Raw genomic sequence first — 27902 nt, 5'->3', positions numbered from 1 at the left:
GCGCCGGGCTGGCGGGCAGGCTGGCTGATTGACGGCGCCCCATGTGCGGCGAGGGGGTGAGGGCTGAGGACGCGGCCCGCCTGTGACTCGGAACCGTCCTCCCACCCCTGTGTCAAAATGGACAGCAGCAGCCTCCTTGGCCTGGCTCGAAGCATGACCCCAAGGAGAGCTGGCCACACAGCCGCACAAAGACGCCTTGCCCAGCGTTTCACTGTGAGGCAGGCTTTCAGGGAAAACCCGAGCGTCCTGGATCTCAAGGTCTGAGGTCAGTCAGCACCATCACATAGAAGCAGGCATGTATGAATTTATCCACCCTTGAAATGTGCCCCCACCCAGTACACAGTTAAAACCCAGATTCGGTTAAGTGTCAGATCAAGTCAACTCAGCTTCAAGGATTTCAAAAATCAGTTTTCAAGATGAAATCCCCATCAACACCCTTGTCACTCTTTCCTAGGAGGTGGGCGCTGTTTTCAGTGGACTTGCTTAAGACAGCTTTTCATCCTGTGCTCAACATCCTTGGATTAAAAGCAAAACCCAAATCCAAAGGCTGGGGGAAAGCTGGTGATCATGAGTGAGGACTGGAGGAGTCAACCATGGTCCATGGCAGCTAACAAAAGTAAGCGAGGGATCTCCGGGTTCTGACACAGGACGGTGTCCAGAGCACTTGGGGAATTTCTTGCCTGTCTTTCCTACTGGAATGTAAACCCCACACAGGCAGGGATTTTGTTTTGTTGAAATCTGTGGAGTCACTCTGAAGACCTGGGGCTCCTGCTCCCCTGACATCCTGGGAGGTGGAAATGGACATGCCTGAGGGTGTCCGGGGAAGGATCCCTGCCTCCCACAGAAGGACGCGGGAGGCCACGGGAGGCCATGGGAGGCAGAGGCCTGAGCTACACCCTACTATTTCCAAGCAGCAGGAGCCAGGGCAGTGCCTGAGGCAGTGTTGGACCTGACGTCCCAGCACTGCTTTCTGTATGTTCTCTTGAGTTCTCATCTCAAGCTTCGCAAGGCTGGCAGCATCACTCCATCTTCCAAGTAGGAGTCCCAGCCCTGCAGATTGTGGGCCAGGATGCCAGGGCCTCCCTGCCTTTCTTGGCCAGGGACAGAGGGTAACAGTGGTCACCCTGGGGAGTGGGGAGAGGGAGGCTGGGCAGACAGTGGAGGCAACACAGTGAGCATCTGAGAACCTGTCCTGAGGCGGCACAGAGGGGGTGACATCGCTCGTGAGCCTAGGCTCCAAGCCCCTGGAGCACACTCCGTTGTCCTGTCACTCTCCGCTTATAAAACACAAGTTCAGAGATAAAATTATTAAGACTTTCAAGATGGTGACAGAAGAGCATTAAATTCTAAGCCTAGGGCCCCATGTGTTTGGTACTGGTGACAACTGCCTTGAGGATAGGCAGGTGCCCAAAAACTCCCAGCCAGGTTGTGAGGGCCAGACAACCCTCACCACCCCAGGCGGGCTGCCTGGCCTTCTGGTGGGCTGGGCAGGCGACAGGAAGATGGGATGGCCAACCTGAGAAGTTTCTGAAGGTCAGAGAGCAAGTTGTTGACACATGAAAAGGTAGCACCATTCTCCGCTTCTCCTCCAGGTTGAACCACAAAGAAAAGAAGGGGCTCAATCACCCTTGGGGAGATGTCAGGCTCTTTTCACATATGCATATTTCAGGCAAGGCAGTTGTGATGCATGGCCTTACTGTGGGCATTGGGTATGGGGGCAGCTGCTGGCTTGGCTGCCTCCAGCCTTCCCCTTCCTCCCTTGTCTGAAGTCAACCCTGGGTAGAGGGCTGGGGGACCAACTCCTGAGAACATACTGAGAGTTCCATGTTCCAAAACTGTTTCTGCAATTCAAACGGAAGGTCCAGTCTGCCCCCGGCTTGCTGGGAAAACCTCAGCAGAACAAGAGCTGCAGGAGGACAGGCTTCCTGACGGTTGCAGTTGTAGACAGCAGTGTTCAGGGCAGTGCCTGGCGCCCAGGGGGAGCTCAGGAGATGCGAGGGAGGGATGGGAGGAAGGAAGGATTTGTGAATGAGTGAATGGGTGGGTGGATAGATGGGTGGGTGTACAGTTCGTAGGGACCACAGTCAAGAGACAGACAGGACCTGGCCTCCAGGCATGGGGCAACAGGAGCAGGAAGAGGTCACCCACCACTGTCGGGATCCAGGCGGAAGACCAACTACGTGGGTCACCTTCCTTCTGTCAACTCCCAAGGGGAAACCTGAGCAAGTCCCGGCACCTTTCTCACAGGGTCTCCTGAAGACCAAACAGCACAGCTCCAGAGGGAGGTGCACCTGTCCAGCCGCGCGGGAGCCCGAACTGGGGCCGCGGGTCGCGGTGGAAATCTAGTTCTGCCTGCCAGCAAGGACCCCTGTGGAAGGGTCTGCAGAGGGCCAGCCAGGTGCCGAGTGCTGCAAATGTTCCTCGGGGTCACCCTGGGGCCCCCGGTGTCGCATCAGTGGGCTGCCAGGGCTCGGAGGCCGCACTGGACGGGGACTAGGACCGGAAGGATGGACGCTCTCAGATCGCAGGGGTGGGGGTGGCGCAGCCCCTGGGCCTGGGCGGAGAGGGCGGGGCGTGGCACGTGGTGCTGGGCTCGCCCAGCCAATGCGAGCCTCGGTGGCATTGGCTCCAGCCCTCTCGGCCAATGGCAGAGCGTGGCACATTGCTTTCCGCGCCCAGCCAATCCTCAAGGCGGCACGTAGCAAGCCCGCCCCTGCGGGCCATCCAATCAGGGGCGGGACGGCCGCCACGTCAACCCAAGTCCAGTGCCACCAGCCCCACTCGGCAGACAGTCGCTGCGCCTGGCACGAGCGGGCTGCTTGGGCCGCGCTCGCCTCCGTGCCGCGCTCTCCTCGCGGCCGCACTCGCCTCACAGCCGCACCCCGCTCAGTGCCGCGCTCGCCTCCGTGCCGCGCTCTCCTCGCGGCCGCACCCCGCTCCGTGCCGCGCCCTCCTCGCGGCCCCGCAGCGCTCCGGGTGCTGCCCGCCCCGGCCGCGCGGGGACGGGCGATCGCCGTGTGCTGAGGTGAGCTCCGCGTCGCGCGGGCGGTGGGGATGGCCGCGGTCAGCCGCTCAGCTCCCGGGGCCGGCCTGGCGGGCGCGCTCCGCTCTGCGCCTCGCGGAGAGCCGGCCGCGGTCAGGGTCGGAGTCCGAGGCCCGCGGTCCGGGGTCCCGTGTCCGCGTCCACGTCGGGGTTCCGAGGTGGGGACTGGAGTTCGGGTCGCCTGTCTGCCTCGTGGTTCCGACTGGAAGATCGGACGGTCGCAGTTCCGCGTCGGGGATTGGCGTTCGGGTCGCCCGTCCGCCTGCGGTTCTGAGGGGAGGATCGGATGTCGGGGTTCTGAGCCCGCGGTCGGATTTGCGCCTGGGGTTCACCTCGCGGTTCTGCGTCGGGGGCCCCGGTGAGGGTCGGTGTTCTCGGCTGGGGATCAAGTCCGGGTCTGTCAGAGTTACGACTGGAATTCTGAGTCGGGGATCCGAGTCCGGGGTTGGCGTCCGCGGCCGCAGTCCGCCTCGGGGTTCTCAGTCGGAGAGCTGAGCGTAGCGGTCCTGGTGGATGCTCGGGGCTCCGAGTCCGCGGTCGAGGGCCCGGGTCGGGAGTCGGAGCGGGCTCCGCTGTCCACCTTGTGATTCCGAGTCACACGTCGGGGCTGCGGGTCCGGAGTCTAGGGTCCAAGTCGGGATCAGATTTCCGAGTAGGAGGTCCTAGTCGGGGCTCCCGGTTGGGGACTGGAGCCGAAGTCGTGGTTCTGAGTCCGGGTCCAGGTTGCGAGTTGGAGATTGGGAGTTGGCGGCTGGAGGTCCGACTTGGGGATCAGAGTCTGGAATTGAAGTCAAGGTTTCTAGTCGTGGTGGAGATTTCTGAATCAAAGGAGGGTGGGGATTTTGGAGTCGGGATCACAGGTCCGAGTCCGGGATGGGAGCAGGAATCTCAGGCAGGTAGGCGGTGGGGGATGATGACTGCAGTCGGGGTGCTCAGCTTGGGCAGGAGCCCCCCGGTGGTGCAAGCTCATCACCATCCACTCCTGCTCCTCTGAAAACGTTGCCTGCGAGATGAGGATGAGCACCTTCCCACAGAATTGTTCTGGGCATGAGAGGGATTAATTCATACACGCAGAATAGTTCTGTCCTGGTTAGAGTGTCACAAAGTACAGTAACGTAACTCCTAATAACAAGAACGTTCACCTTTGAGGTGTGTTTCCCAGTCCTGTTCCTTGCTGCCCCGCCTGTGTGGGCAGAGAGCTCCCAGAGGGGACTTTTCCGGTTTGTCCTCTGCTGCCTGCCCCGCATCTAGCCGGGAGCCTGATACACAGCCTTGCTCAGGCAATGCTTGTTGAAGGAAAGCAGGCAGGCAGGATTAACCCGATTTCTATGGTGTCTCAAATGATCCATTTCTGCACCTGTTTTCCAGATACTCGCTAGGAGAAAAATTTAAGGATTGGGTTGCTTGATTACGGCCCTATTTTAATGTGTTTCCAAACATGCTAAAGAGAAAAGTGGGTCTGTTTCAGGATTTATGCTCCAGCTAGAGGGATCTTTTTAAATTGCGAATCAGAGCATGTCTAAATTCTAATAAGGAGAGCACAAGAAAATTACGAACTATTTCTTTTATGAACATAGATGCAGAAGTCCCATGTACTACAGTGTTAGCTAACCGAATCCAACAGTATATTAAACAATTCTTAAACAAGTGGGATTTCTCCTCAGAATGCAAAGATGATCCAGTATCAGAAACTCTATCCGTGCGATTCACCATATTAAGAGACTAAAGGAGAAAAACCAAATGGTTTTTTCAATGGAGGCAGAAAGACTATATGATAATGTTTAATGCCTTTGTGTGATTGGGGGTGGGCACCACTTAGCCATCCACAGCTAGAAGAGAACTCCCTTAGCCTGATACAAGTCATACACAAAAACTTTTCTTTTCAGCAAACCTAACAAAGAGACCAAAAGTGTATCCGTTCCTTTAAGATAAGAAGTTCACTTAGGATGCCATCCTGGCTACCCTCTAACACAAGAAAAGGAAATGAAGAGAGAAAGAAAAAAACCCTGCTGATCGTAAGATAGGCTGTTTGTATGAGGGTTCTTAAATGTTTTGGTCTCAGGACCCTTTGTACTCCTAAAAGTTATTGAGGTCCCCAAAGAGCTTTTGTTAATATGGGTTATATCTGTTGATAGTTACCTTCTTAGAAGTTAAAACTGAGAAACACTTAAAACACAGGACAACATAAGCACATATTCCAGTGGGATCAAGCTGCCTCTGGAAAACTCTTTAACTTTGTGAGACTGAAAACAGGAGAGGCAAATGATAGCTGAGTATTGTCAGGAAAATGGTTTGGACCCTGAGAAAGAGTCTCAGGGGCTCTCTGGGGTCCTTGGACCACTTTGAAAACTACTGAGCTACATGAAAAAAAAAATTCAGCTTTTATAACTGAAAAAAGATTTAAGCAAAATTTTTGGATATAAGATTAACACCTCCCTAAGCATTTTTTTTTTATGCCAGTAATGAGTAACTAAAGAGCGTAATAAAAGCTAAGGTAGCAATCAGAATAGCAGCCAAATTTATATCAGGCCCAGGAATTAATGAAGAAGACTTTTATGAAGAAAAATTTTAAATTTTACTAAAGGATATAAAGAAAGATCTTTTGATACGGAGAGATATTCTGTTCTCTTGGATGGGGCAGTTTAGCACTAGAGGGATGTCAGGTTTCTCCAAATCTGTAAATTCAGTACCACTCTGCTTAAATTTCCAGTTGGAGCTTTTGAGGAACTTGACAAACATACTCTAAAGTGTATGTGAAAGAAAAAGATCTACAAACACCAAGTGAACTTTGAAAAAGGAGAACAGAGAAGGCCTTGTACCTGCAGACCCTGGGGCACACCCCAAGCCTCAGTAGTGGAAGCAGTCGGGGACAGGGGCCCAAAGAGACTTCAGAGGCAGCCCTGCACCTAGAGGAAGGTGGCATGAGATAAAGGAGGCACCACATATCTAAGGGGACTTCTTAAAGGATCATATTAGGAAAATTAGCTCGAAATGCAGAAATATGAAGTGGATTCCTATCCCTAGAAAAGCAGGCTCCAAAGGGACTTAAAGATTTACAAGTAAACGGTTCTTGACATTTGTTTAGTAGGGGAAACTGAAAAATAAGTTTATGACCCAGAGTGGCTGGGGCCCTTAAACAATACCCAGAAAGCACAAACCTCAAGACTAAAACTTCTGAACTTGAATACATGCAAATTAACTATCTCTGTTAAATAAATCCATTGTGGCAAAGGTCAAAACTATTTTCACAGTACTGTTAAGACGTCGCTTGCCTTTTCCACTCTCAGTTATGTTACTCTGCCCAGGTTACAGATGACAAATTACAAGATATTTGAAACAACTAAAACTGATAAGGGAACAACAGCTAGAATATACTAGAAAGGCCTGCAAATCAGTAAGGAAAAGGTGGGAAGCCCAAAAGAAAAGTGGGCAAAAGACGTTAATTGGCAATTTGTAGGGGGGTTAACAACTGCATACAAAGATGCTCAAGCTCGTTAGTAATGGGAGAAATGCAAACGAAAGCAACAGGTATTCCTCACAGGAGAAGAACTAGAAAGAAGGAGAGCGCCAGGCACCGGCAGAGACGCAGGAGGCCGCCCCCCCCCCCCCCGGCCGCTGCCGGCGGCTCGTGGCAGGCGCTGGCGTCCGGACGGCCATCTGGGGCTTCTTCCTCAGGTGGAATGTTTAATACCTGCAGCCTGGCAGTTTCCCTCCTGGTGAACAGCTAGAGCCCAACTCACCAGAGCAACGAGGGGGCCGTGTGTGTGCACGCTCGGTGCGGCCCTGCCTACCGGAGTGGGGACTGCAACCTGGCACTGCGGGGAGGACTAGCCGTCCACTTCACAGAATGGAGACCTGCGGACACGGCACTGAGTGACACAAATACTGAACGGAACGAGGGCCTTGGTACACGGCTCTGTATTTAAGTTAAAATTACACACCACCCAGACATGCTAGAAGATACTCCATGCACTACCAGGGCACATGCGCACAAGGATAGAAATAAATTACACTGGAGCAGCTGTCTACAGTGGGAGAGGAGCAGGGGTGGAGAATGGGGACTAAACGGAAAAGCACAGAAAGGAACAGAGGGATGCCTCCCACAGACCCTTACGGGGTGACAGGGTTTCATCAACTTAGGGTTGTGATTAGCCCTATGTCTTATGCAGGAGAGTCCCAAAAGCCAAGAATGAATGAGTGAGTGTCCCTCCCCTGCCAGGCACCCTCTAGTAGCATCTATTTTTAGGAAATAAAATTTAAATTCCATCAGGTTTTACAAGATCTGCCTTACCTGCTGTCCTTCCTTCTCACTGAGCTCCTGTCACACCAGCCTTCTGCCTGTTTCTCAAACCAGCCAAATGCCTCAGGGCCTTTGCACCAGCTACTTCTGCTTGGCTTGCCCTTCCCATGACAATTCCTTCTCATCCTTAAGGTCTCACCTGAAATGCTGCTTGTCAGGGAGACCTCCTCTGACCTGCCATTTCAGTTGGCCCCTTCAGTCACTTGCTAGGTCAGCACTATGTTTCAAGCTTCTAGAAGCACAGACTATACCGCAGCACTTTCTAGTTCCTTAGGCATCTACTTATTTGTTGCCTGCCTGCCTCCTCCCCAGGAAGGGAGGCCCAGCGAGAGAGCGTGTCTGTCTTCCCTGCAGGGTCTGCTCACGGCGGTACGTCATGCATTTCTGCTGAATGGCTTCATTGATTTGTTGAATGAAGGAGGAGGCCAGGCCAGGGAAGTGCATCCATTTTCAGGAGGCAATGCAGTAAGCAGCATGTCACGATCCCAGCCGTTCAGACCTAGGGTTCTCATGCCACGCTGATGACATTTGGGGCCAGATCACTCTTTGTTGGTGGGGAGAGGAGGCTGTTTTTTGTGTTGTAGGATGTTTAACAGGTTGCCTGGCCATTACCCAGTAGACACCAGTAGCACTCCCACGGTTCTGATAATCAAAAATGTCTCCACACATTGCCACATGTTCTCCAGGGGGGCACCCCAGGTGAGGACCACTGTCTGAGACCATCTCTGGGGACTGGGATGATCTCTGTTCTGGCTCTTTAAACAAAGCAAGCCCCGGCCTGCACCCTGCCACATCCAGCACCCACAGCTCACCCTCTCAGTGAGAAAGGCCCTGACCTAGGCCTGGCCAGTTGGAGCGCCCCTTTCCTGGCCAGCGGTGCACTTCAAGGCTGGTGGGTGCCTCAGGCCTGAGGCCGTGGGCCGCCACCTGGGCCTATAGCTGGAATTGGCTTTCAGCTGCAGTCCCCAGGCCGCTTCCAGCACAGGCGCCTCTGGCTTGTCTGAAGTAGTGGTGGCCTGGATAGAGGCCCGGCGGTCTTGCTCACCTTCTCCAGTGAGTACGGACTGACGAGGGAGTGGATCTCGCTGGACAGCAGATCCAGAAGGTTTGCAATAAGCCCTAGGAGGTGGCGGCATCCGAGGGGGCATCAGAGCAGGCCTGCGGTGGGGGGAGGGGGTGGGAGTGGCCTCTAACACTGTCCTTCCTTCCTCAGCCATTGCCACATTCCTCGGTGCTGGCTGGCCCTGGCCGGACCGGGTCCACCCAGAGTTTTGATCAGATCAGCCAGGAAGGCCTAGGAAACCGGAGCATGTACCAACTCCCGAGCCACCCCATCTGCAGAACTAAAGCCTTTCTCTAGGAGCCTTTCCCGGGGCTGGGCGAGGCCCTTGTTTGCAATTTAAATGTGGGCTCGTTTATAGAAGAATCTTTACTGTTCGAAAAAGCCTTGGGCTTGGGCTCACCCTCCCCAGCAGCCAGGCTGCAGCCAGGAGGAGAAACTGATCTAACAGCCCTTTCTCCTGCTAATTGTAGCAATTAGTGTCAGAGAATAGTGACTCCCTGGGGGGCCAGGCCCCAGCTTGGGCCCAGGCCCAGCCATTCAGGCCGCTGCCCAGGCAGACTGGGCCCCCACTAAGGCTCCGACTGGGTTTCAAGGCGGCACGGTGGTGGGTGAAAGGGCCAGGGCTGCCAGGCGTCCAGGTGAGCTGCGGCAGGCGTGCACCTGAGCGCGTCAGTCTAGTGGCCACGTAGGTAACCCTGGGCTGTGACGTGGGACCCTTCCAGAGGAGGGACTGATTGGAGCAAAGAGCCAGACCACGTGTGCCTGAGTGTGAGTGTCCAGGAGGGCAAAGTGAGGCCCATGTGATGGTGTGACAGGAAGCAGTCTTGGAGCAAATTACTCTTACAGAGTGGGGAGCCACTTCCCAGTGTGGCCCAGTGGGATCCTCTCTCCTCTCCCCCCTCCCTCCACTGGGGAGCGCCTGTTCCTGCATTCCGCAGGCTCACCGCTCTGGGGCCTGCGCCCCGTGCCCTCTGGGGGGCTGTAGCAGGCCCTCCCCGCGCGCACGTGCAGGCTGTGGCCGCCAATGAGACAGGCTGCGTGAGGCTGACCCTGGGCAGTGTCCTGCCATCTACGCAGCACTTTTCCAGGCAGCGAGTTCTGTCTGAGAGGCAGGGGGGTGATCATGGCCCCATTTTACAGATTTGGCTGTTGAACACATCTCCGTTGAAAACTCACCAGGCAGTAGGGGTTTGGTCGGAGCAGGAACTGAGCAGCCCCTGCCCTCGTGGGGCTTGTGGTCTAGAGGGGGAGAAACGACCCAGAGTGTGGATGGGTGCTTCACTGCACCCCAAGGGGAGTGCTCTGCAGGTGGGAAGGCAGGAGGTTCATAACAGGAACCACCTGGATCAGGGGCTGTACCAGGAATTAGTGTGAAGTCCTGGAAGTTCCCTCGGGGAAGGTGAGGAGAGGCAGGCTGAGAGCTGCCGGCCAAGGGCCCTTGGTGGAGGGAGCCCCTGAGCCAAAGGGTCAGAAGGAGGCCAGGCGCCTACAGCACGAGGAGAGAGCTGCAGGTGAAGGCCGGGCCAGGCAGGCCGTGCTGCCGCTGAGGACTTTGGCCTTGTTCTGAGTGCCGAGAGCCACTGAGAGGTCCCTCGCAGGGAGTGACACAGTGGGATTTGCATTCTGAAAGGATCTCCCTCCTCTGAGTGAAGAATGTAGTGGGAGAGGGCAGAGGTAACTGCAGTGTCCAGAGGCGGTGGCCTGCCACAGGGCAGTGGGGAACGGAACGGGGGGGAGCAGAAGTCATCTGGAGATATCGGGGTGAAAGCAGCCTGGCGTGGTGTTGGACTGACGCAGGCAGCTAAGAAGAGGAAGGTGGTGGGAATGATTCTAGGGTTTCTGGCTTGCATGGCTCCAAGGAGGGTGGCAGGGACCTTTGCTGTTGGAGAAAAAGCGCCTTGTGGTGTGGAGTGTGGAATGACAGATGCTGTAGAGGAAGCTGTCAGGCAGGTGACGGGAACGTGGGTCTGGAGGGTGGAGGGCGAGGCTGAAGACATGTTTGGGAATCAGGGACCCACAGACAGTGCTGGGAGTTGCAGGTGCCAGGGGAGCAACTCAGGGAAACTGGAGAGAGAAGAGAAGCCAGCCCCAGAGAGGCCTCGAGGATCTCCGATGTTAGCAGCCAGGCCAGAAGGGAGAGTTTGCAAAGGAGACTGAGGACAGAGCCAGAGAGGCGCAGGAAGGCCAGGAGACTAGGAAGGTGGGGAAGTCACCTGCCCCTGAGAGTCATGGCCCCTTCAGAGGCCAGGCTGGAATCAGTGTTCCCAGTCCTCTGACCATTGGCAGTGGATGACCACTGGCCTAAAAATGGCCCTGCTGGGATATTTCTCCAGCCAGTGTGGCTCTCTGCTGGCCACCTTTCCCCAGGCCAGGCGGAGACCCCCTTCTGAAAAGTCCTTCCTCCTCTCTCATTCCGCCCTTGGAATTGTGGCTACAGAGCTGCAGCTCTTGGAGGGGGGGGAGCTGGGCTGCTGCCCGTGGGGGGGCCTCAGCCTTGCTGAGCTATTTCATAACCTCGGAAGGGCGGAAAATCCCCCCAACCTTAACGCAAAGCCAGCAAGCTGAAAAATGGCCTTGAATAGGCTGAGATGAGAAAACAAAGCGGCCGTCAACATGAGAGTCTTGGAGGGGGCAGGGGGCTTCAGCAGACCCCACGCAGACAGCAGTTTCTGGCTTCAGTGCTCAGACCCAGAGACGCAGCCGGGGACCGGGGACCGGGAACAGCATGCGGGGGGGGGGGGGGGGGGGCGGCAGCAGCCCTGCAGCTCAGCCCTCCTGATTAACCTTCAAACAGGCTTCAAAGACTCAAAAGGGGTTAACTGCAGAGCCTCTCACTCCTCCGCTTGCTAATTTTTAAACGCAGCTGAGCTGAGTGCCCCTCCCAAAAGGCCCTGAGAGGGACTCTGCACAGCCCCCACCCCTGGTGTCGCCGGAGTCTGCGCGCATCCAGAACAAAGGCTCCCCGTTCCCTCCCTCGTCCAGCTTGTTCTGATGCCTAAGACAGGACTTCACCCCAAAGCCTCTGCCCTCCATCCCAGTGCAGTGGACTTTAACGCATGGCCGTGTATCCCAGATGAGTCTTTGATGCTGGCTTAGAGGAGCTGGGACCCAAACCCCACAGAACCTGGACGGGAGCAGAGAGAGGCTTGGAGCCCCCAGAGACCAACCCCAGCAGTGGGAAGGTGGCAGCCCGGGATCCAGGGCCATGTGCATTGTGTTCTCACAGCCTGACACCCAATTTCCCTTTGACCTCTGCCTGCCAGGCCGAACTCACCGCACAGCTCGAGGGATGGGAGGAAAACTGCTCAGAAGTTCTAGCCGATGCCCCATGCACCCACCTGCCCTGACACACACCCACTGATTTATCCACTAAAACGTATGCACCCAGCCTGTGACTCACACCTTGACAGGCCCAGGGGTTCTGTCCTCTCTCATGTCACTTCTTGCCCAGCCCCTGACCCCTGTGTCACCTTCTTCATGATGAAGGCGGAGCCCCTCTCTAGCCCAGTGGCTGTTCCCAGCGCCCAGGGCCTGGCCCTGCTCTCACATGGCCACACACGCAGCCCCGGGACCCCTGCTGTTCTCAGGGATGGAGACCGCCCTCCTAGTACAGATGTGTCACATGCCCGCAGAACAGCCACGCCAGCAGCACCGGCGCTCCTTAACCATGCAGCACCTTAACTTCATCACGTTCAACTTTATTCAGTTCTTATAACAGCCACACAAGGAGGGAGGTACTGCCCACATGTGCAGAGGCAGCAAAGAGCAGCTTGGCCACATGGGGTGACTTGCTTGAGGCCACTGGGCACTGACACAGAATTTAGCCCAGTCTCTGGGGAGACCAGCCCTCCCTGTCCCCTCAGGGCTGGGGAGGGCTGCAGGCCTTTGTCCGACTCCTTGTCTTAACCTTGGAAGAGAGTCATTTTCCAACTTTCAACTCATGGGAGAGCCAGGCTGAGAGAGGGGAGGAGAGGCAGGGCTGGCCCTTAGAGCTCATGTGCCTTCTCAGCCTGTACATGGGCAAAGGTCAGCCCAGCTCTGGGCCACGCCGAGGCCCACCACTGCCATCACTGTGGGGGAAGGCAGCCTCGGCATCCAGGAGGCCTTCCCTGTATATATGGGAGGGGGTGCCCAGAGAGATACCCAAGGTCATGGCCAGGCATGTGGGAGGGCCAAGCGCCACCCCAATAAGGTATCACTTCCCTTCCTCCACGGACTACTCGGGAGCCTAATGCCTCCCCTCCAACCAGCTTCCCAGTGGGACTGTGCCCCGCGCGAGTGCAAAGGGCAGCTGCCCCCAGCAGCCACTCACCTGACCCTGGCCCCCTTGGCAGGCCACTCATCCCACTGTCCCTCCCACTCCTGCTGCCAGGCCTGCAGGCTACTTGCTGGCTTCTTTTGTTCCTGAAATGTCTGGATGTCTGAGAATCCAGGAGATACCCCTGCTAATAGATTTCTCCATCATTCATTGATTCATCATTCATTCAGTCCCCCTTGTGCAGGCCCAGTGCTGGGACGTGAGGGCCATCAGATGGGGTGTGCCTCTGTGAGCTCCCAGGCTGGCAGATGAGGAGAGGGAGCAGATTTGGGGCTGTGGGGTGGAACACGCTGGTGATGCTGGCTGGGCAGTGGCGAGGCTCCTTCTGAGCTAAGGAGGGAGGGTAGTTCTGTGGACACCTTCCCGGCTAGGGCTTGCCGAAGCGCACCAGGGCCTGGGCAGAAGCATAGCAGAGGGCAGGGGGTTTTAGGGGCCGGTGTACTGGCAGGGCTGCCCCTCCTCCACTCTCCCCATTTGCCCTCTCTTCCCAAGGCCACCAAAAAGGCCCCACGCTGTAAGGGGTGGGGCATCCAGTGAGTGGCATTGAGTCCCAGGGTCGGGTGGGAGATCATCTGTGCAGGGGCTGATAGGAACGTCCCCCAAGGGCTGACTTCAAAGCCACTCGGTCTAACCCCCTGCATCAAAGGCAGCAGGCTGAGCTGTTTGAACATTAAAGCGGGGGGAGGCACCTCCCCAGCCACCTGCATCTCCACAGCTTCTCTCCTCAGAGTCTCAGAGGCCCTCCTGCACAGGCTGGTAGGGGCCAGACCACCCTGCTCCCGGGCACATGAGCCACTGCTGCGGGGAGGGGTAACTGCCCCTCAGAACCTGGTGGCAGGTGCCCCTGTATCCTGGGCCCTGCAGCCCTGGCTCTTCTGCTCGTGCCCTGCCATTTTCTTAGGGCTCTTCTAGAGAGTTGACATGCTCCCCAATCCCCAAGGTGGAGGGAGCCCCCCCACCCACCCACTCAGATCCAGACCTTGCTGCATGGCCTTTGGCCTGCCCTCTCCGCCTTGGGCACCTCACCAGGGGGCCTGGGCCCAATGGGCTCTTGGGGGATAGTGGAATATGAAGTGTGATGTGGCAGGACCAAATGGCAGCTCCAGGCCACCCAATTTGGATCCCAGTTCTAGCACAAATGAGGTGTGTGTCACTGGGCAGGGAACCTAATTGCTCTATGTCTCATTCTCCTTATCTGTGAACCAAAATTAAAATCAGCAGGTACCTCTTGGGGTTGTTGGACTGGTAAAAGGACCAACTCTGCCCCAGTGTTCAGGAAAACGCCTGCCTGGCCAGCAGTGAGCACGGGGAGCCGTGGCACTAGGGCCAGCAGACCTGGCTGTGTGAGCTCCGTCCGCCACCTGGAGCTGGAGCCCACGCCTGGCGTCATCCTGTGCCCTGGGGAGGACACACACAGATCGGGGCCAGGGCTGCACGGACGGCTGGCGAACAACAGCAACTGCTGAAACCTGGGAGATGCCCCAGATGTGAGCGGGGGCCTGAGGAGGCTGCTTGAGTGATGGCGCTTGGACTGTCCAGAGGCCTCAGTTTCCTCGTCTAGACAGAGGCTCGTCCTGGCACCTCCCTCCCAGATCGGACAGGCTAGGCAGGAGAGTGGACGTGCCCTCGGTGGGCTCAGGACAGAGCCCTCCTTCCCCCTCTCTCAGGAGCTCTCTGCTGAGGCTGGGGTTTTTCCACCTGGCCTCCCTCCCCCGCCCCACCGGGTCCCCTGCCTGACCCTAGCATACCCAGGCCCCAGAAGCACAGACTCCTCGCTGCAGCCGAGCGGGTGTATGTGCCTGGGCCCTCCCTCACACGGGAGACATCAAAGGGAAGCAGGAAGCGGCGGCCGGCTGACCCCCAGCAGGCGGAGGAGTGCAGTGTCACGGCTCAGCCTGCCGCCCGACTGCTGGGGATTTTCCATCCCACCAGGACTTCCGCAGGACACCCCGACTCTGGCTTTTGAGGCACCTTGGGAGTCAGGGTCTGGGCTGGAGCCTGCTGAGGCAGGGCAGTGGGCCTGGAGAGCATGGCCAGGGACACTAGGAGGCCCTTGTCCTCAGTCTCCCCATGACCTGCTGTCTACTGGCGCTGGGACCTGGCTGGGGAGGGAAGGCCACAGATCTGGCGAGGGCTCGAGAAGAATGGGGAAGGGACCTGCTCCTCCCCTGCCAGCCACGCCTCCCTGAGAGGGGTCAGGAGACCAAGGACACCCAGGAGGCTGTGTTAAGCGTGTCAGGGAGAGGACTGCACAAACAGTCCCAGGTCCCCAGGACAGCTCTCAGATCCAGTGCAGGAGGCCCAGGGGTGTGTCTCCACCTACCAGAGCCTTGTGCGGAGTGTAGCACTGAGGGCAGCCTCACGCCGGCCAGATTGTCCCCGCTCTCAACCCAAGGCCATGCGGCCTGGGGACCCAGCACTCCCTGCAGCCCCTGCACCTGATGGACAAGTCCCGCCTCAGCTCTCTCCCCTGCAGTCTGTGATGCGCTCCCCTCAGGGCGTCCGTGTCACTCTCTGGGACCCTCTTCTCCTAGAGCTGAGACTGCTAGGTCTTCACCCCAAGCTACCGGCCCTGCCTCCCTAAGCCAGGCCTGGCCCTGGTCCTCACCTTCACTCCCCAGGAGGATGAAGCAGGTGTGCCCTGGGTCACAAGAGCCCTCATGGACCTGCGCTGATGGTGCCAGTGGGAACGCAGACACTGGCCGGCGGGAGCTGTGCCTGAGGCCCTCTGCTTGTTCTGTGGGGGTGGGCAGAGGGGGGCTTGCTCCAGAGAGGATGTACTTTTGTAGTTGGAAGCCAATGGTCGAGACTGAAAACGGGGCTGGGTAGGACATCCCAGCCTCGAACACGGGTTTGCCGTCCAAGCGGGGACCCATATTTGGCACAGAGGGTCCTGTGAAGCCCAGAGCTCGGCCTAAGAGCAGATGTGCTCACGTGGAGAGTGCTGGCAGCCGGGCTGGCGACCCGGTTACAGCAGCTGTCCCTGCAGGAACGTGCCGCCCGGGCTGGGAGCTGCTGTTCCGGGGCTGCGCAGGAGGCCCTGTGCTGGGGGCAGGCGAGGGTATCTGTTGGTGGGGATTGTTTCAGAGTAATCACAGAAACTTGGCAGGAGGGGCTCTGCACGTGCGGGTCCAGGTCTCACAGTCAGGGGTTGAGATGCCCTTGCCCCACTGACGAGTGTGTGCCTCCCCCAGCCAGGCAGACTGCAGTGTGGTCTGGGGTCCGGCCCCCCCAAACCAGTGTCACTGCTGGGGTGAGGATGTTCCTCGCATCCATGCGTCAGAGGACCTGAGGGTCACACAGTCAGGCTGGAGCTGGTTGGGGGGTGGGGGGGACAGGATGGGTGGGCACAGCTGTGTTCTCAGGAAGGTATAGGCAGCCCCAGAAGTGAGGGAGTGAGACAGGGCGAGTGACCATGCCTTACCACTGACGCAGACCTGCTAGAGGCTGGCCCAGCACCCTTCTCTACTCTCTCATCCCCTGGATGGGTGGGGGCCAGAGGGGGCTAGAGCAAGCCCCACCGTGACTCTCCTAGAAGCAGAATGAAGCCCAGAGTGTGCAGGCTGATGGAGAGGGGGCCAGGACTCACGCAGGCTTGTCCACAGAGGGCATTCGGCTCGGCCCAGGTGATGGCCTAGCCCCTGGCAAGCCAGGAGGTGGCTGGGAAACGAGCGGGCCCACTCCACCCAGGAGTCCTGTTCTGGGGAGCGGCTGACCTCGTAAGGCCCTTTGGGCAGACTGACTCAGAGCACCAGGGGGCAGGGGCCTGTCTCCATAAGCCTCAGACCCCAGACTCAAAGGCCCAAAGCCCGCATGGGGCCTCTGGAATTAAGGTGCCTGAGTGAGGGGCTGCGGGGAACACCCTCCCAGCCCACGTGGAGTGACGCCTCCGTGCCCCGCACTGCGAGCCTGGTGGTCTGTGGGCCGCCGCTGCATGGCGGGGCCGGCGTCCCACGCCTAGGTGTGAGCGAGCCGCTGCTGTGGCCCATCAGAGGGAAGGCACGCTGGGTTTCTGGGGACACTGAGGGCTTCCCATTCAGGGTGCAGTTCCATGTGAAAGGAGACCCGTGGACACCCATCCAGCCCCAGTGACACGGCTTTTGTGCACTGGGCTGCCCGTCCCACACAGGGGAACGCTCTGTCCAGAGGGGGGCCCGCCCCAGTCAGCCCCTTCCCTGTCCAAGTCTGCCCATCAGACCCTCTGTGCCATTCAGAGCTCCTCTCCTCTCCCCAAATCTGTAATTCTCCCAGGTTGTCCCATGAGGCACACATGTTAAATCCAGGAAGTGAGAGTGAGGCAAGGATGGGAGGAAGCTGGTGCAGGCAGAGCAGCGGAACTACAGGAATGGAAGCCCCTTCCGTTTGCCCTCAGCCGTCTGATGCACACAGAGCACGCCGTGTGGGGCAGGAACACAAACCTGCTTTCTCCTGTTGACCTTGCCCGTGCCTCAGGCTGCTCTCTGAAGGAGGCTGGTCGTGGGCTTGCCCCAGGAAGGGAGACTCCTCGCCCCTGCCCGTGGCTGGGGCAGTCTGCGAGGGACGGTGGAAGGCAGGACCTTCCCTCACCCCTTCTGGGTAAGCAGGCCTGGTTGGAGGTGCCTCCCAGGTTCCCTCCACCAGAGCCAGCTCCCCGGCCGGCTGGTGAGCCCGTTCTGCTACGAAAGCTCAGCCTTGACTCTGGGGCTGTAGACACGGGGCATGCTTGTCTGCGGGAAAGACACTTCAAGGAAACATTGCTTTTCTAACCCCTAACAGTGGAGAAGGAGGAAGAGGAGGGAGGTCAGCTAGAAAGTTCTGGAACACAGTCTATTTACCAAATAAACGTGTTTTCAAATGAAAGAGAATGCTGCTGGGAGCTGAGGAGTCAGTGGGGACGGAGCTCCCATGGCACCCTTGGGCTGCCTGCAAGGAGGACCGCACGGATACACATGTGGCGGGTCACTCTGGCCACGTCAGCTCCCCTCTTGTTAAGTTACTTAAGCCAATCAGAGAAGGCGCCAGGCACGGTCCGTAGCAGACAGCTGCCGGTCTCCTGGCAGAGCCCTGCCCAAGCCCCCGTGGGCACGTCCCTTCCTCAGCTCTGCGGGGGGCCCCGTTCTCAGCGGAAAGGCCCTCTTAAGAGGTGGTATGAAAGGGGTCCAAGTTGCTGTGCAAGTTAATGAATTATTTGCTCTAAACAATATCTCGATAAAGAGGAAGGATGAAGTTAGCTGGTGTCAATTAAGGAGAGGCAGAGCTGCCGGGGAAATGCTTCTAAATGGAAAGAAAAGGCAGTCATCAGGTTCTGTCCGACTAGGAAAGATGTCCTGGGGAGAGTACCTCTGGCCATCTTTTGTGTTTATGATTTGGAAGAAAGAGGCAGCGGTGAGTGTGGGGCCAGGGAGAGGAATCCAGTGAAGCCGCGGTGCGAGACGGAGGCCGAGGTCTGGGGGCACAGAGCAAGGGCGGCCGCCCTGGTGCACAGGCCCGGAGGGAGTGAGGAGGGCTTAAGGCCCAGGCTGGGCCCCAAGACCTTCCAGCCTGGAAGCAGTGAGGTAAGAAGTCAGGGAGGACTCCAGAGCAGAGAGGAAGGAGCAGGTTGGTTCAGGTTATGTCTGAACTAAGCTGGCATTCACGGCCGCAGTCAGTACACAGGGGCTTTTACTTCTTTTAAGTCTCGCTGTGTTATAAATCTTTGCTTCTTCTCAGCAGTTAGAAGTGTTTACTCTGAACAAAGCCCTGTGTTTTAACACGAGTCATGTTTTAATAGGAAAACCATCTTTGATGGGACCATACGCGATTCCTGCTTTTCCCCGACCAGCCAGAGCCCTAGGGCCAGCCTTTGCAGGCAGTAGTGACAGGCAGAGTGGCCTAGCGCTTGGCACAGAAAACCTGTCCTCCACATGGCTGGTCTTGCAAACCATCGCCCATACTCAGGTCAACAGGCTGCAGAGGCCAGGACCCAGGACCTTCGCTCTGTCCCTTACCTCCAGAGCGCCCTCATTCAGAGCCTTTAATCAGGTGCTGGCCCTGCTTCTGACGCCAGCCCTTCCCTGTGCCTCCTGAGTGCTGAGAGTTACCCTGGGAACAGGAAGCCCTGGAGGCCCCTGGCCCTCAGGCTCGCGGGAAGCTTGCCATTAGGAGGGAGGAGCAGTCTTCGTCTCTGTGGGGCAGAACAAGGGCCACGAGGCCAGGAAGACACCTGAACACAGCCTGGCGGCAGAGAGACTCCTGGTCTCATCGTGCATGGCCTCCTCAGGTGCCACCTTTTTCTGTCCAGGAGCATCTGCCATCCACAGGCCTCGGTGTCGTGACCTACAAAGACTGAAGTGGTCCTACACACTGGGCCCCCGGGCATCACCAAGGCGACTGCATTCCACTTCCCTGTACCTCCGGACCGGCAACAGAAGGGAGTGGGCTCGTGCGGGAGAGATTTTGTGATTAGAGACTTTTGGTAGACTCTAGACTCTGGCTGCCATGGGCTGTGTGAGGTGAGGAGCGGGGTGAATGAGCCCCAGGAAGAGCACCAGGCCTCACTGCCGCTGCGACCCCCTGCAGCCTTGTGGGCCCCTGTGAGGAGGGCGGACCACAGCCCGGCTCCCGGGCCGGAGTGGCCCGGTGCAGACCCCCCAGCCCTGGCTTGTTCGCGCGTGAATTCATCAAACATTCACAGAGTGGCCATGACGGGCTCTGTGCGGATTAAGCACCAAAGATAATGCTGAACAAAAAGACCTGCTCTGCCTTCGCTGGCCTTGGGATCGAAAGAAACAGCTCGGACCCCTTCGCCACAGACAAACACCCAGTTATACATTAAGAATGGGGAGGATGGGTTCTCTGCGGTCCAGTCTGGGGCTTAGACATTGGCCACTCCGAGGCAGGGGCATAAGCTGGCCCCCGCCTGGGGAAGCGGAGAAGGTCACGAGAGACCTTGGCTTGTCTCAAATGATACCAAGAGAATATTCCAGGGGCCGTGGTGACTTCAGCAGAGCCACTGCTCAGGGTCACTACTGGCTTTGTGACTCTGGGCCCCAGGCTTGACCTCTTAAGCCTCAGGTGGATTATACATAAAACGGGAGAGAGAAGATTCTTATGTCAAAGCTGCCGTGATATGAGGATTAGTGACATGATGTTTGTAAAGCACTTCGCACGGGGCCTGGCTCAGGGCAGGTACAAGTACTGTTATTATTTTAGGAATATTTTTTAGCCCAAAGATGTGTGTAAGGGCTAGCAAGTTTTCTCCTCACCAAGATGTAGCGTCGCGCCTCCTTCGGACCCAGGTGCCCAGGGCGTGTTGTCGGCGAGACCAGACCCTCTGAGAGAGTAGGGGTGGCCCCTGCCCAGCTCCTTCTGGCCCCGGGGCTTGCGCTCGGGAGAACAGACACACCGGGCCAGGGGGCACCCTCTCCTCCAGCTACCGTCAGGGCACTGCCCTGAACCTTCTAGGTCCTTTCAGCTCCTAGAGCCTAGACCGCCGCCCGCCCCCCCGCGGCCCCAGCACACCTGCCCTGGGGGAGGCTGCAGGAGTCTCAGATCAGAGCACCTCTGGCCCTTCTTAGCGCAGGGGGTGCGGGGCGGGGGTAGGCACAGCTAGAAAGCTTTAGAGAAGTAAAAGGCGAGTTCCTTCCAGGCTTCACGGGTAGCCCAGCCTGGACCAGGTGGGACGCTTCACCAAACTCCATTGCCCATCAAGGGGGTCTGAGGTCGTGACGGTCAGCTTATCCCCCCCCCCCCCGGAGCTTTCACAAGGACTCCCATTCTTTGTCTGCAATCACCCCAGCCCCAAGGGCTGTCCTCTACATGGGGGTGAGCAGGGAGCTTCAAGATGCCCAGGGTCCCAGAGTTAGAGAGGGAGACGGAGCTGGAGCTGGGTGGGCTGATGGGGAGAAAGTGAGGCCCTCTCTAGGGGGGCATTCAAGATAGGAGTGCCCCCCTCCCAGCCCCACAGGACGGCCCCAGGGCTCCCAAGCTGCTCCCCAGGGCTCCCTGAACTCCTGCATCTAAGCCCCCACAGAGCGGACAGGCTTCCTTCTACCTCACTCTCCATCAGACATAAATGATGTAAAAATGAGTTTTTTTTTTTTTCTGAATCCTGTTAGCATTCAGAAATAGAATTGTTGTACAAGAATTTTTTAACAAGAAGGAAATCCTGCCATTTGTGACCACATGGATGAATGTGGAGGACAGTGAAATAAGCCAGACACAGAAGGACAAATACTGTATGATACCACTTCTATGAAGAATCTAAAACAGCCAAGCTCACAGAAGCAGAGAGCTGAATGGTGCTGCCAGGGGCAGGGGGAGGGGGCAGCTCAGAGGAATCTGTCAAAGGGCACAGAGTTTCAGTTCTGCAGGATGAATGAGTCCCAGAGAGCTGCGTCCAGCACAGCGCCTGTGGTCAACAGTGCTGCTTTGTATGCTTCCAAATTTGCCAAGAGGGCAGAGCTTATGTTAAATGTTCTTATAAAACAATAATGTACATAATAAAGAGGGCGGGAGGAAGCTTTTGGAGATGGTAGGTAAGTTCATGGCCTAGATTTTGGTGATGGTCTCACAGGTACATACTTATCTCCACATATATCACGTTGTATACATTAACTACGTGCAGCTTTTGTATGCCAACTACTTCAGTAAAGTAGTTAAAAAAAAATTAAAAGCAGAACAAAAAACTTTTTCACAGGAGGTTTTTTTTTTTGTTTGTTTGAGGTATGTTTTAAAATAATCACATCCTTAATGAAATCTTTCAGCATTTCTTTGTGGAGCCAAAATTCCACTGATGTCCAACTCTGACAAGACTGGCATAATAAAGGAATATATGCCGACTTCATCTTTGGTAGTCAGTGCAGAAAGAGGGAAGGTATTAGTAACCAGGGTCCATCAGCTTTAAAAATACAGCCTAAGTAGGGTCATGCCAGGAACACAATGAATGAATCCTTGGGATGAGTCTCTAGGGAACTGTGGTGAGTGAGAACTGTCAGTTTCAAAAGGTCCCTTACTGTACGGTTCCATTTACAGAGTGTTCTCGTAGTGACAAAAGTAAAGCAACGCGGCGCTGATGAGTGGTTCCCCGGGGCTGAGGACAGCGTGGGACGGGAGGGACGTGCGTGTGGCTACACGAGGGACCTGGGTGACAGGAGCTCCCCCGTATCAGTGTCTGTGTCCGGGCCGTGATCTTGTCCGACAGTTTGCAAACTGGGTAAAGGCTATGTGGAATCTCACTAATGTTTCTTATAGCTAGCTGCTAGCTGCGTGTGAATCTATAGTTATCTCAAAATGAAAAGTTCTGTTAAAAAAAATCAGTCGTCTTCCTGAAAATACCCAATAATGAATTTTAAAATGTACAAAATCTATACAAACAAAGGGCTGAAAAATAGCAAGGGACGGTACAACTGATTTGAACATGTGGATAAATCCTATTTTTTGGCTAGAAAGTCTGTTTTTGTTAAAAAGATAATTCTAAGTTAGTCTAATTGCAGTTTCAACAGAAAATACCACAGAATATGGATGGTCACATAGAGTTGTTTTTCTTCAGTCAAGCAAGCTGATTCTATAGTTTATGTGAAAAAATAAAAGAACACATATGCAAGTCCCGTAAAATTCTGAAAAAGCAGCGTCCAGAGCTGTCCGGTGCTGCCGGGTGCCCTGCGCACCGGACAGGCGGTGGGTGGTAAAGATAACCCATCGTCCCAAACGGTCTCACGAAGGTGCGACTGCACTCCTTCCTGAAGGTGATTCTGCTCATTCAGACTCCCCTCCCCACTGACCCTGTCAGGCACCCACCGTGAGAACATGAGCTGAATGGCGCATCAGGACGTAGACACTCGTCTACCCGGCACGCAGAACCCCCCATGTATCAGCACCAGTCTGTGTGCGTCACTTGAGTGATCTGTTTAATCTTCCCAGGAACCCTCTGTGGAAGGCACGCTTGGTCATTATTCCCATTTTGCAGATGGGGAAACTGATACTGAGGTTAAATGACTCATTCAGGGTCCCGCAGGTAGGAAGCGGTGCCGTCAGGATTTGGGCCTGGACTGTGGCTCCAGAATTTGCTCTTAAGCACTCCTTTCTGTTTACAAGTCAGTAAAGGCGAGCACCAGGCAGCGGGGCAGGGGCCAGGGCAGTGTTTCCCAAGGGTGAGACTGGAGAGGCACACGGCACAAGCGGCCCGGATTAGAGGAGGGAACTGAGTCACTGCTGTCCAAGTCGCCACGGGAAGCCACTTTGCCTGCACTGGTGGTAGCACTGCTTAGTGTCAGTTTGTTTCCTCTGTGGCGGTCGGCCTGGGGAGGGGCTGGCTACATGTTATACAGATTTTGTTTCTTATTGCAGGTTTTTTCCTCCTTAAATTAGGTTTATTTACTCTCTCGTTCTCTGTTGAGTTGCTGAATTCAGTTTTCATTAAGATGCCCTGAAACTGTGATGGTGCACGTGTAGGAAATGGCCCTCGGGGTCAGAGCCGCAGCCCTGTGCATCCCCTGTCTGGATTCTGCCGTGTGAGCGAGCCTCAGAAGAAAGAAGTGCCCCTGTTCCCTGACATTATTAGACCCCGAAATGAGGACTCAGTCCCCAGCACTCCAGCTTCTCGTCCAACTCAAGAGCTAATCCTGTGTTTCTGGAGTGTTTGGTCTGAGGCCATGCCATGGAGTCCCTGCTGACTGTTCTGTGTGGCATGTAACAGAGACGGGGGCAGCCCTGCTGTGTTCTTAAGTACGTCGTAAAGTTCACAAGTCAAATAGCCAAGTCTTGCCCATCACCAGGCCCGCCGGACTTCCAGAAGACTGTCTAGAAATAGACACATTAAGTGAGAGTTTGAAATACGACAAAGGTAACAGCTTACGTCAGTGCAGAGAAGATGATGTATTCAAAGGAACAGTGTTAGGAGAACGAGTTAGACATGCAGAAAATGAATTGGATGAATTGGATTTAACAACTCCTTATGCCAGCATCCAAGTCCAGCACTATTTAAAATGTAAAAACTGAAATAAAGATGACAGAAGAAAACGTGGGACAATTTATTAAGACAATCTCAGTATGAAATTTTTTCAAAATTTAAGACTAGGACTTCAGATCACAAAGGACTTACCAGAGCTGACTGTGTCAAAATTTAAAAATTGTGAAGTCCAACAGGAAAAAACGGACCCCAAATTTGAACAGTTTGTAAAAAGAAAATACCACGGGCTTCTGGAACGTAGAAACAAGCTCAACTTTTAATAAAATATAAGAAATGCAAACAACCTCCAAATTAACAAGTCCTGCCAGAGGAAAAATATAGACGCAGAAAGACCAAAGGAAACTAGGATAAAATACCTTCATCAAATAAGAGCACGGAGAGACGGTCACAGAGACGGAGAAACAAACGCTTCCACTTGCTTGAAAAGATAAAAACCTCACTTAACGATAGAAGAATCGCAAATTAACACTGTAGTAAGCTATTTCTCATCAATCAAATTTATGGAGATAAAACCTGCTCAGTCACTCGTCGGTGAGGGTGTGGGGGACAGGCATGTCTGCTCAGTCCTCCAGCAGTGTAATCGGGCACAAGCCTTTGTTTGGCAGTGTCCATCAAAACAGGTGCAGGCGCTTCACCCGCGCTGGAAATGGGGGGAAGACGCACCTCTGGAGGTGAATCCATTTAAAATAGAGACCAAATTTTCACGAAAAATAGATTTGGGAAGTTATCTTGAGAAACAGCAATAGTATTTATGAAAATAAGATTACCTTACGTATAATAAATTGTTCAAACTGCAGATATCTACTTGTTTCAGAAAAAAAGTGAATTGAGAGAGGTCGTGGTGTAACGTCTGTGAACGGGACACGGCAGCGCGGGAGGGCGCTGCTTGCTTCCTGGTGGGCTCTGGCAGCACTTCCGTACAGAGGGCTGTTCCTGTAGGAGGCAGGGCTTCGTGCTGCACCCAGGGCCACCCTTAACCTTGTGTTATTTCATCTGCTCTCCTTTGAAATGCTTAGCTAGGCATCAGCCTGGATTTCCTCTTCCATTGGTAACCTGTTTACCTCTGCCTAACTTCCTAATCTCTGGTAGAGAGATTCTTCAATTTCACATCCCTTAACTTCATGAAATCTCACATCTTGACGAGAATCACAGTTCTTCACAGTGACTTTCTTTATACTGTCCTTGTTTGGTAAGAGACAGCCTGGGAGACTCAGTTTACAGAGAGCAGGGTAAGACGGGAGGGGAGAGACAGCAGTGCTCAGTGGGACGTGCTGTTTCAGAGGGCCTAATTTCATAATCGGGCAGCTCGTCAGTGGGTATTTGAATGGCTAATGGCTGCCTTTAGCCGCGCTATACATCCATCAATAGGGGACTTGTTCCATACATTGTGGAACAATGGAGCGCTCTGCAGCTGTGAGTGAAAGGCAGAAGCGCTGGACTTCTTAATATAGACCCATCTCCAGAACACGCAGGCATCTTCCCTTTGAACAGTGCACACTGGGGCCGCGTGCTTACCAAGAACTGGGAGGGCTTGCTAAGTGAGAGCTGAAAGGGTTCCTCCCAGCATGACGCCTGCGGAGACGGGCCCCAGCACAGTCCACTGGACAGGGCTCTGGTCTCTTCAGATGCCCAGACCATCAGGCGAGTAGGCCACCTCCTGCCAGCTGCAGTCAAGGCAGTGCTGCCCTCGGAACTGCTTACTCAGGCCTCAGTGAGCAGCCCACCTCTGTGTCCTTTGATGGAAAGCCCCCTGATGAACACCCAGCACGATCTCTAGCCTTCCCGCAGGTCTCCTGCCCCACAACCTAGGTGCCATTTGCAGGCGGCCTGGGTCCCCGTGTTCACCAGAAACGGAACCAGTGCCAGAAAGACTAGAGCTGCCACGAGCACAGTCCCGCCTGGGGTAAGCCCAGCCCAGTGGACGGAGAGCAGAGGCCGCATTCCCTCAAGGATCCTGGCCCCTGTGCGTGCGCGTGCCCCGCAGTGGGCTGCTCTGTGATAATCAGCCTCGTCGGGGCAGCTCTGAGTATGCCCTAACGCATAGTAAGTCAGCAAGGCAGACCGCAGAGATCCCCGTGTCTGTCTATCTATCTAAATACTATGTTACCGTTTGTGTGAGAAGGAGGTGAATTCTAAGCACACACACAGACACCTCTGCCCACATGACACGCTCTGGAAAAATTCAATAGGAGACTTAACAAGTAACCTTTAGGGAAAGAAACTTCAGAGTTAGGGGCTGGGGTGGGGACAGCCTGGGTTTTGCCATATTCCTTTTTGTGCACTGAATTTGTTTCACCGTGTGTGTGCAAAGCTACTGGGTCACGATTTTTAGCACAACACCGTGTTGCACAGAGCACAGGGCGCCGCGGCTCCCGCAGACGCTCGGCCCGGCTGGGGCTGTGCCTGCCTCGCTGCGGGGCCGGGGCGGCGGGCGCGGGCTCTGGTTCATGTCACTCCGAGGAGCAGGGGCTGCTCCGGCACAAAGAGGTTTTTGACAGGGGGCGGCAGAGCCGGAGTGAGAGCAGGCCCCGGGCAGGCTCCCGGCGAGCCCGCCCTCTCCAATGGGAACGGGTGCCCTCCACCCAGCCGCAGGCCAGCGCGGCTCTCCTAGGAGATGAGACGCGACGTATGTTTCGTCATTACAGAATTTCGAGAGGAGTGATTTTTGAAAAAGAGGATGTGTATGGCATGTCCTAACTGCTGTGTTTCATTAAATATTTCAGTTTTTATGTAACTTTTTTCCATTTCCAGGTTATCTTTGATTTTGATTAATGCAACGGTGACAATATTTCATACATTTTTAAGTTGATTTGCCTAATGTCTTTGTTAATTTAAATAGCTTCCAATGCATATTCCCATTTTAAACTCTTTTTAAACCTGTACCTTAGCCCCCGTTTTCCATTTCTGCTTTATATCGCCGAAATTCTGCTTTGGAGAGGGGCAAGTTGTCTTCACGTCAGAAACAGCCCTGCGGGGGGGCCGGCTGGGCCCTGGGTTTTCTGGGGAGATGACACAGTGCTGACCTGGGAGGGCGTCCTCATCTCTCTCTCCAAGCGGGGAAGGAACAGAGGAAGACAAGGCTAGGGACCCTCTTGGGACGCGCCCACCCCCACCTCTCCAAGGGCACTGCCTTGGACACCCCGGCCCCCACCGGGGCGTGGGGAGGCCTGGCTGCACGGCCGGCAGGGAAGCCAGGCGGGAAGAAGGCGGCCGAGGGCCCGCCGCTGTATGAGGAAACGAAGAGAGCCGGCCCCAGCCGGCCCCGGAAGCGGGGCCCGGGAACCTCTGCGGCCGGGGCTGGCACAAAGGGCTTTTCAGACCCTGCAGCCGAGGTGCCCAGCGAGCCTTTTTTTTCCTTTTAAACAGCTATTAGGGTGACAAGCCTTTCCAAAGGCAGCAGTTGGCGAGGGTTTCCAGGAAGCTGGTCTGGCACCAGGCTGGGGCTGGACCGACTTTAATGAGTTAACTTCAGAAGGAAGGGAGCATCAGGAAAGGTTTAAGGGTCAACAAGCTTTTTGAATTATTTTGCAGAAAGCTCTGGCTTTCCAATTCAAAGGCGTGTTTTGCCGTGACTCTTTCAGCCAGAGCCTGTTGCAAAGGCAGCGCAGCCCGCACGCTTCTGATACATGCACTGCAGGTGTTTGTCTTCACTTCTCCGGAGGAGCTTTGCAAGTGCCGCCCAGTGCCGGGAAACAGTGGGGTCACCGTCCACGTCGCATCAAACGTCCCTCCACCCACGTGCCTCTCCCTCTGCCAGCCCCCACGGCCGTGTGTGCACACGCGCACACACGCGCACACCTTCCCCAAGCAGGAAGCTGTTCTTTGCCAAGAGCGAATGGAATTCATATTTCCAGCGGGTGTCCTTGGGCTCCAGCTCGGCAGCCTCGCTGAAGAAGGGTCCTAGTGTGTGTGGCAGGGGCCGAGGGTGCGGGGCTCCGTCTCTGCTCACGTCCATCTGGGCCCCAAGAAAAACCCACAACTGGCTGCACTCCCCTCAGCCACACCCGGCCTCGGTCACATTCCTTCCCTTCCTGAGCCCACACTGGGTGGCCCCGGCAAACCGGCTTCCACACCTCCCTCCCCACAGTGGGGAGACCTAGGCCAGGCCCCCATGGGGCAAGCAGCAGTTCCAAACGAGGCACTGCACTCCAGGGCCAGAGCTGTGGGGGCCCCTGAGGGGCCCCAGGGCTGGGCCTGCCCCTCGTGGCCTGCCTGCTCTCACCTCCGTGGGAGAAGACAGTGCTCACTCTC

The 27902-nt window shown here is 55.8% G+C and overlaps 1 protein-coding gene and 1 long non-coding RNA gene across 10 annotated transcripts in view; one reads left to right on the top strand and one right to left on the bottom strand.

The window, feature by feature from the left end:
* Positions 1–27902, bottom strand: part of KCNQ1 (potassium voltage-gated channel subfamily Q member 1) — a 321449-nt gene that overhangs the window by 132676 nt on the left and 160871 nt on the right. The window lies entirely within an intron of this gene.
* Positions 16–24447, top strand: LOC141578801 (uncharacterized). The gene is made up of 2 exons (XR_012509483.1): positions 16–3025; positions 23051–24447. It is a non-coding gene; the product is annotated as an uncharacterized LOC141578801 (long non-coding RNA).

This window comes from Camelus bactrianus, chromosome 10 (genome assembly GCF_048773025.1).
Source record: "Camelus bactrianus isolate YW-2024 breed Bactrian camel chromosome 10, ASM4877302v1, whole genome shotgun sequence".
Classification (NCBI taxonomy): Eukaryota; Metazoa; Chordata; class Mammalia; order Artiodactyla; family Camelidae; genus Camelus; species Camelus bactrianus.
Note: the sequence above shows the minus strand (reverse complement) of the source record. Positions and strands in the feature narration are given on the sequence as shown.